The sequence below is a fragment of the Dendroctonus ponderosae genome, unplaced genomic scaffold, assembly GCF_020466585.1.
Source record: "Dendroctonus ponderosae isolate FM_Combo_2020 unplaced genomic scaffold, Dpon_F_20191213v2 Dpon_F_20191213_4, whole genome shotgun sequence".
NCBI classification, from domain to species: Eukaryota; Metazoa; Arthropoda; class Insecta; order Coleoptera; family Curculionidae; genus Dendroctonus; species Dendroctonus ponderosae.
The window spans coordinates 7,008,488-7,016,634 of NW_026018611.1; the positions used below are offsets into that span (position 1 = coordinate 7,008,488).

Consider the following 8,147-nt stretch of genomic DNA (forward strand, 5'->3'; position numbering starts at 1 on the left):
GTTCAAAGGCACAAAAATAAATCCTAGAGTTTACATCTAAAAACGCAACTATGTTGGTTTAATAACATTTTCTTTAGTTTTGCGTATACCTGCGACTGATAAGTAAATAAATTAATAATAATTAAATTAATAAATTAAATCTAATAATAATTAAATTAATAAATTAAATTTAATAAAAATAAATTAATAATAATTTATTTAATTTTCCTCGAGTTAAGAGTTTAGGTAGTTTGTTCGGTTGCTCTAGTTGCAAAAATCTAATTTGAAATTTCAAAAATCTATTAAGTTCAATTATTATGGTATAAAGTTGGAACCTTGATAGATCAATATTTTCCTTTCAGTTTCTATGTGCAGATTTTAGGTACTTTTTTGGGTTATACAGGGTGATTCAGGTTTTATATTGATAACTTCAGAAATTGAATAAGCATGATACATTTTTTGAGCGCATCGTTTTGAAGATTGAAATATTATTTTTTTCTCATAAATTTTCATCCGTTTAGAGTGAAATCGGGAGCCGTTTATCAGTTTACACCGGCACTAGTTACTGTGTTACTTACACACGAGACTAGCAATTTAGCCAATTTATTTTATGTTTTTTTGAGGAAAATGTTTTTCAGCTGAGTACTAACATTTATTTCGGGATTATAGAAACATATGATTCTGACGTCAAAATTCGGATGTATTTTTAAGTTGGGTTTTAGCATCTCGTGGCTTGCGTAATTCACGTTAATTGAACAAAAGCATTGAAACTGAAAGTGTGTTTTATGCCAAATATTAAAATACTTATCCGCCCAGTGCGAGCAGTTTCATGCGGATTGCTGTAAGCCCGATAAAATTATTGATCAGTCTAGCAACAAAGCAAATTCAATAAGTGTGCGTAATTTAATTATTGTTGTTGCTCACGTCATAACATAATTGCGATAACATTCTAGACACTTTGGCAGCAAAAATGACTTTTAAATGTGATATCAGCTATTTTTTCCGTTGTTGACAAGTTAATACAGATACAAAAGTGAACCATTCCAAGGTTGCTTTTATTTTGAGAAAAACCATTAAAATGTGTTTTCCCAGGGCGTAATTTAATTAAAAAAATACACTTAAATTCCCACTTACCGAAAGTTTGTTAATGTCCCTATGGGCGATTGTCTGGGTTCTAAGGATACTGAACACAAGTGGGGGAAGAAGTCTTGTAGAACCGGTATTGCTAGACGAACGTTGACAAATTTGGAAGCTTTCAATTTAGTTGTGAATCGGGTATAGAAATGTATTCTGGAAAGAAAAAAATAGTTTAAAAACCCAAACTAACAGCAGATGAAAGATGAACACTCGAGACAACGACAAACTTGTACAGGAAGCAAACAATTTCAAAACTTAAATGTTCGACCTAAAAAATCGATTGATTAAAATTTTTTTCCGTTTTGATATTATTTCCCCAAGCGCTTGCACCACAGATGAGAGCTTTTGAAATACAAATATTGCGTAAGTTTGTGAGAAATTTTGTGTAATTATTCGGTATAGGCCCAACATAGAAACCCGTTATGGTAATTGGATGATCGCATAAAACGTAAATAAACCCACGAAAAGCGTATTTTTCGCGTGCTTTTCTTAAATTTAACATTTTATTCGGACCATTACCCAATATTGAGGCTTCATTAAGTAGGAGTTACGTATATTTTTTGATCGCAAACAAACCCGAAATAGTATTTCTGCATATAGAATGTTTAATTTTTTGGAAACCAACTATTTAATTCAAGTTGAAAATTCGGATATTAATTTAATAAAAGCGTTAGCTCAAAATATTTTTTTTCGAAAGTTTTAATGTTTCTGATAAAATGCAATTTTTCCCTTGTAAAACAGTGTTCAACCAATGAAAAGTTTTTTATTCACATTAGTAATAATTGGTGAGTAATCACCCCGACGCTTGGACTATAAATTTCATAATTCGCAAAAAAACAAGAATTACGTAAAAGAAGTAAAGGTTTGTGTGTGTGTATTAATTAATGTATTTATATCATATAGGCTCATCACAAAAATTTGCTACTTTCAGTTAAACTAAACAAGTTTTGGTGATTAGATGCTGTTTTAAAGCGTAAATAAGGTGGAGAAAACATATTTTCGGCAAGGTATTTAACAACTTTTGTGAGTGGTTCGAGCTGTATTCAATAATTAAGCTTTTTTGGCAAAATAGCTTATTACAAAACATATATTAACCGAAAACATGCTTTCACAAGTTGGCAGTTTCTTTTCGTGGCAGGCTTTTTTTCACCTTTTAAATTAATTTTGCATATAAAAACAGATCGAAATATACACCAAATAACATTTTTCTAACTTTATAAACTTAATTTTTGACATACTTTTTCTTCAAAACAGGCCTGCAATTAATTTTGTTTTAATGAACAGTTCGCTTTATAGGCTTCACTTGCAAAACATGGTCCTTCGAATATTTAATTGGCATTCGCTCGCTCCAATTGTATGATTTTCAGTTAAAAATGTTTCCTAATCAATCAATTCTCATCCAATGCGATGGTTTTTTACTCATACTCATGCTCTTGGACTATGCATGAGTTGAAGACTTGTGGAGAAAAAAAAACAGCATTAAGCAAGCAAAGTTTGTATGTAATTTTCGATATAGGCCCATCACAAAAATTAACTATTTTTAGATAAACTAAACTCGTTATGGTAATTAGATGCTCTTTTAAAGCGAAATTAATGGGGCCAAAAATGAAATTTATATCAATCAATCATATTATTAAAGAAATTGACGTTTTAGGAAGCTCCTGGTATTTATTTCTGGACTTTATGAACAGTCGCAATGCTCTCAAAATGTATTCTTCAAACATGCGCTAAAAAATCAGTAAAATATTTATTTTTTTAGCTACACAATCGAGACAAAGAAATCAATAGTGTTTTGCTCGGTTTTTATGAAAAGCACGATGTTTGGCACCTTCTCCTTCCTTCCATTCCTATTTCTCATGTAGTTAGGCAACAAAATGTGATAGATCGTGAAGGAAATTCCAGTGTTATCGTGGTAAGCTTTTCTAATTTTTTAATGTATCGAATATAGAAAATCACGTATTTTTTTTCTTTTTTTGGGATGCTTTAATGAAAAATCGCAATGAATTATTGGGGATTAACTGAGAACCTTAAAAGAACAGACTTGAAAACGATTGAAATCCTATACAGACTTGTTGGGTGAGGAAAGTTTGGAGGAAGTTCAGAAAAGGAAAGAGGCAACAGCCTAGAGCGTAATATATGCAAAAATAAAGAAAAAGAAAAGAAAATCACATTTGATCCAATGGAGCAAAGAAAACTTATATTAATCATCAACGAAGCCAAAAATACAGAGAAAATGTCTGAAAATGACAACGACAAAATATAGCGCGTGCAATTGAATTGCAGAAAAAAACGCTGTTGGATTTATTTACATAATTGCAATTATTAACGGCAGAAGAATTCAATTGAAAACGAACTTGATTAAGATTAGCTTTGATAGCTAAATTGCTTCATAATTATTTCAACATATAAAAAATGAAACTAAGGGCTGAGGAAAAGTGGAAAAAATACAAGCAAAAGTAATCTACTTTTGCAATTGAAAACATGGACGGAGTTCTCTTGCTGGATTCATTAGAAAAAATGTAGTTGTGAACTCTCTACTCCCTACTGTTTTACTCTCCCAATCGCTTGGACTATACTGAGCTAAAAAAATGTATTGCGTAAATAAAGTGTGGGTGTGTGTGTAAATTTGTGTAGTTATTCGGTATATTGCTATTCTTGGATAAACTAAACACGTTATGGTAATTGGATGGTCTTCTAACGCGTAAATAATGTAATTTTTACATGCCTCTCACAATTTTTTAGGCCATTTTCACGTAGAACATGCACATCTTGCACACACATTTGTCCAGAAACAAATTACTTGACTTATTAAATGCAAATTTTAAAACTGCTAGGTTGTATTGAACATTTTAAACTCCTTTGTCAGACGTTTCAGATTAATTATTTCAGTTATCTTCCAGATAATTGAATTAGGGAATCAAGGCCCTGCATTTTATGTTATTATGAATTTTAGATACTTTAACAAAACAGCCCTGTTAGCTCTCAAAAAATGACTAAAAAAATAACTAAGGCGTCCAAAGCTAGTGAAAAACATGCAATTTTTTTAGTCGCTCTTTATTCCTTACATAAGTCAAAAAATAAAATAATCTAAATTACATTTCCCTTTCATCATGATGATTTTGTAGTGTTTGAATTAGAATGGAACGTAGTCAATTGTTTGTAGGATTATTCCCTATTTATTTACCCCCCTGCCAACTTTAGTAACTAATTTTATTAGGCTCCTATTATGAAAACATAAATATTTATATGACCTTTCAACAGTCATTGCTTGTAAGTTACGTAGCAATTTTAAAAGTCGTTAACAACTTTTACTGCCTCGTGCAGTTTGTACAAATGTACCAAACGACTATTTATAGCTCTTACACGTATAAGGGTTCAGCAATTAAAATAAATACCTCTTTAAAAAAAGCAGTTTTTAATTCTTTTAAAATGGTGCAGGTTTTAAGAAAAACGTTTTTGTAATTAGATAATCAATAGCACAGCATTCAACAAAAATTAATTGGTCATTCAAAGTTAAAAAATTATTCGGGGTTTTACAAAAAATACATAACTTCAAAAAATTAAGGTCGAAATGGCAATTGCTTAAGCCGATCATAAAAATGTTCAAAACTTGTTTCTTCACCACAGCAATAGTATTTTGCAAACTACTCAATTCCAAAAGAAATTTTGTCGTATTTAAACATTTGCATCTAAAACTGTTTCTACTAGAGGAAAAAATTAACTTCCTAGTTGCGTTGGTGAGATTTGATTTAATCATCTTTCTTTTTTTTTATATTTAAGTTCGCACGCAGCATATACAGTGCGAGTGGACCTTGGAAGAATATCAACAAATCAAAAACAACGTTTTTATTAAATATTCTCAGGCAGGTTAATTGGTATTTTAAATTGCGCTCTTTTTAATGATGAGATTTTATGTCATGGACTGTTGCCATCCAAAAAATAGTCGAGCTCGTCATAACTCAAATTTGGATCACTTTGTATAAAATCTTCTTGCATTAAAAAGAGCTTCGTTCGAGCATATTTTCCCAAAAAATCTCACATTGTGTTTAATGTAAATACTAGTACAAGTGATTTTTTTGTGCAAATTATTTTAATTTCATCGACTGTCCGTGGATAAGTTTTCATTAGTTAAGCATATTCCAACAGCAACATCTACTCAAAATAAACAAATAAACATTATCCTTTGCAATATTGTTACGCAACCACAACAATACTTGTGACCTTTCCAGTTTATTTTCGTAGTAATCTATGCGAATTATGCTATTAATCGTTTGTATTTAGGAAAAGCGACACGCTGACTGAGCGTGCACATTTTAATGCTCATGACGTCCATCCACAATACGAATACACTCACGGAATGTTGAGGAAAAGTTCTACGAAATCATGCCAGGCTTAATTGCTCTAAAACTACGGAGAATCAAGGCCAAATTATTTAAAATCCATACCAGAAATTAGCTATTGGTGGTTCGACTAAGAGAGCAAAGTTACTATAAAGTTCAGGCTATTATTGCATAACGTTCTAACACAGGTGTGAAGAATGATGAAGATGTTCTGAATAAAACATTCTCTCTGTTAAATAATAGTTTCTCAAGACGAAAAGAAGTAAAGCAAGTAACAAAAACGCGTTTCATCAGTCTCAAATTATATGAACATTTTTAAATCCAATAAGGAACTTTGTAATTAGCATCTTTTATCCACAAAGAAGTTCTACAAAGTTCTAATAGAAATCGATTGAATGCTCACAGCTGTTGATTGGTGTTAAATTTTGTTTGCACAATAGATTCAATAAGAGTAGAAAGTAAAAAACTTGAAAACATATGTGAACAAATTTGAAATAAAAGTAAATAGTAATTTTTCGACAAATTTTCAATTGAAAAAACATTCTATACTCCGTATTCAAGATCAGTAAACATTTACTATAAATTTATTAAATGTGTGTAATGTGTTAAATGCACATTACACGCATATCATTAGGCTGTTTCTTTCAGAAGAAATCGTTTAAAATGCGTAAGTGTAAGTAAGAATAATGTACTCTATGAAAAAGGTATTCACATTCAATTAAATTATTTGCAAAACATTAACAACTTAATTAAATATAATCTAAAAATATAAGCCGAAATATAGGTCGTTTTATAAACGTACATACAAAGCAATCTCGAATTTACATTATATCAAAATCACTTGTCTGTAGCCTGATTTTCAACTGAGTAAACTCGCTTTTGTCCTTTTGTTTACTTTAATGTAAAATTAATTATTTACTTAATAGAGCAGGCGAAGATAACGAACCTAATAAACTAGACCTAGTTAGAAACAAAGGAAATTGTAGTCGCGTCGTGCGAGCTTTTTAAACTGTTTCAGATTAAAATTAGCTGTTTATATTGGAAGATCCAGACACAAAAATAAGAATTTTAATTCAATCTAGATTTGTGTTATCAAATATAGTTGCAAAAGTCAACCGTTATCGAAACAATTTTGGAATACAACCAGACTTTAATATATAAATTTATAATAAGACAATAATCCCTTTCTGATGGCTTTGGACTCTCGCAGTCCTAAAGCTCATTAGTAATTTATGAGACTTCCACTTTAGAACAGGTTGAAAACTTGAAAATACCAGCTTCGAAAACAATACTTTACAAACCACACAAGTGGCATATAAATAAAAGAGGGCTTAAATTATTTAAAAATAACGTTCGTTTCATGAATTCCCTTCTTTAACTTAGATAAAATGTGGGTTGTTTGTGTGTATAAAAGAAAAATAACACTTGAAACGTTGAAGCAATACTCATAAACACTTGCAAGATGTTTGTGTGAAGAGTGATTAGTGTGGGTGACTGATTCAAACTTACAGACAGACTAATGTTTTTGGGATTTTTTAAATAAAATTTGTCTTCTTTAATAATTGTTTAAAACCATGATTTTAATGTAACATAATCTCCAATTTGACTTATTTCAATATTGCTTTGCAAGATAATGCCAGTTCAACTCAGAAATATTAGATCTGGCTAATTTCCTCTATTGTTCATTTATTGAAATTAATGATATCGGGAAGCTCTCTATTGAAAGCATGCCACGCGTGATTCCTATTAGGGGAAGGTTTTAAGGCCGCCAGCGGTCTACGAGTTTTCAGAAAATAATTAAAATAAATTTTACTGATTATATAGCAACAAACATTAAAGCTAGATAAAAATTGCATAAATCTTTTAGAAGAGTATACAGTTGATCAAATATTAGATATCAAAGACCGTTTGCTAATAAATGTAATAAATCAATGAACCAACTGAATTTCAATACATATCCTGCACTGTGAGTACCGGCTTTGAAAATACAGGTCCGTGTCTACAATTTTTCGAATACTTATTAAAAAGCCGATATTCAGCCTTAAAATAAGTCAACATTTTTTCAGCAACGGAACTGAGTTACTGCGCCGGTGCGTTGGGTTGGCGCACCAAGACTTGCGTTGCACTGCGCCAACTCCTAAAAATTTATTGAGTTATCCAGGCCTAGTATACACCATATTTTGATCCTACCGAGCCGTATTCAAACGTGAATTTTAGTGCGTCTAGCCGAACTCAATCCCAGTTTCATCGAAGCAGCAAAGTGGTTATAAAATCAGAGTGAGTCAATACTTCTTTATTATTTCCTTATTATTTGAAATCAGCTTTCCATGCGGCAATTGCAAACTCTTCGTGTCACGTATGCTTATTCAAATTGAAGTCTAACACGTGGTTCTTAACACTTGGTTCTAAGAAATATTTCTATCACTTCATATCTGAAACATCTATTTCATATCTCTTAATTGATTGAAAAATTGCTTAATTCAGAATCTGTCCCGTTCTCGATAAAAAACGCGTTTCGAAAGTTTATAGTCAATCGCTTTAGTAACTTCACGTGACCATGGAAATCTCAGTCGGAAACGAAGCGTTATTAAAGGAAAACTAACTCGTTTTATTTGGTTTGTGACAAAAATCGAAGAAGCCCATCAAAATCCCGAGCTAATAGTCCCTTTCAATCTACGCAATTACAAACAC

The 8,147-nt window shown here is 31.2% G+C and overlaps 2 protein-coding genes across 4 annotated transcripts in view; one reads left to right on the forward strand and one right to left on the reverse strand.

Annotated features, from left to right (window-relative positions):
- The window catches only part of LOC109537094 (uncharacterized aarF domain-containing protein kinase 5), a 44,546-nt gene that overhangs the window by 26,924 nt on the left and 9,475 nt on the right, over positions 1-8,147 (forward strand). Inside the window, exon 1 of one of the 3 annotated variants that reach the window (XM_019903656.2) lies at positions 7,614-7,733. The exons of the other annotated variants lie outside the window; for them this stretch is intronic. The gene's annotated coding sequence lies outside the window, so the exon portion shown is untranslated. Of the gene's footprint in view, positions 1-7,613; positions 7,734-8,147 lie in introns of those variants that run through there. 3 annotated transcript variants of the gene reach the window in all.
- Positions 1-8,147, reverse strand: part of LOC109537097 (tumor protein p53-inducible nuclear protein 2) — a 29,581-nt gene that overhangs the window by 18,182 nt on the left and 3,252 nt on the right. The window contains exon 2 of the mRNA XM_019903659.2: positions 1,114-1,269. The gene's annotated coding sequence lies outside the window, so the exon portion shown is untranslated. The remainder of the gene's footprint in view (positions 1-1,113; positions 1,270-8,147) is intronic.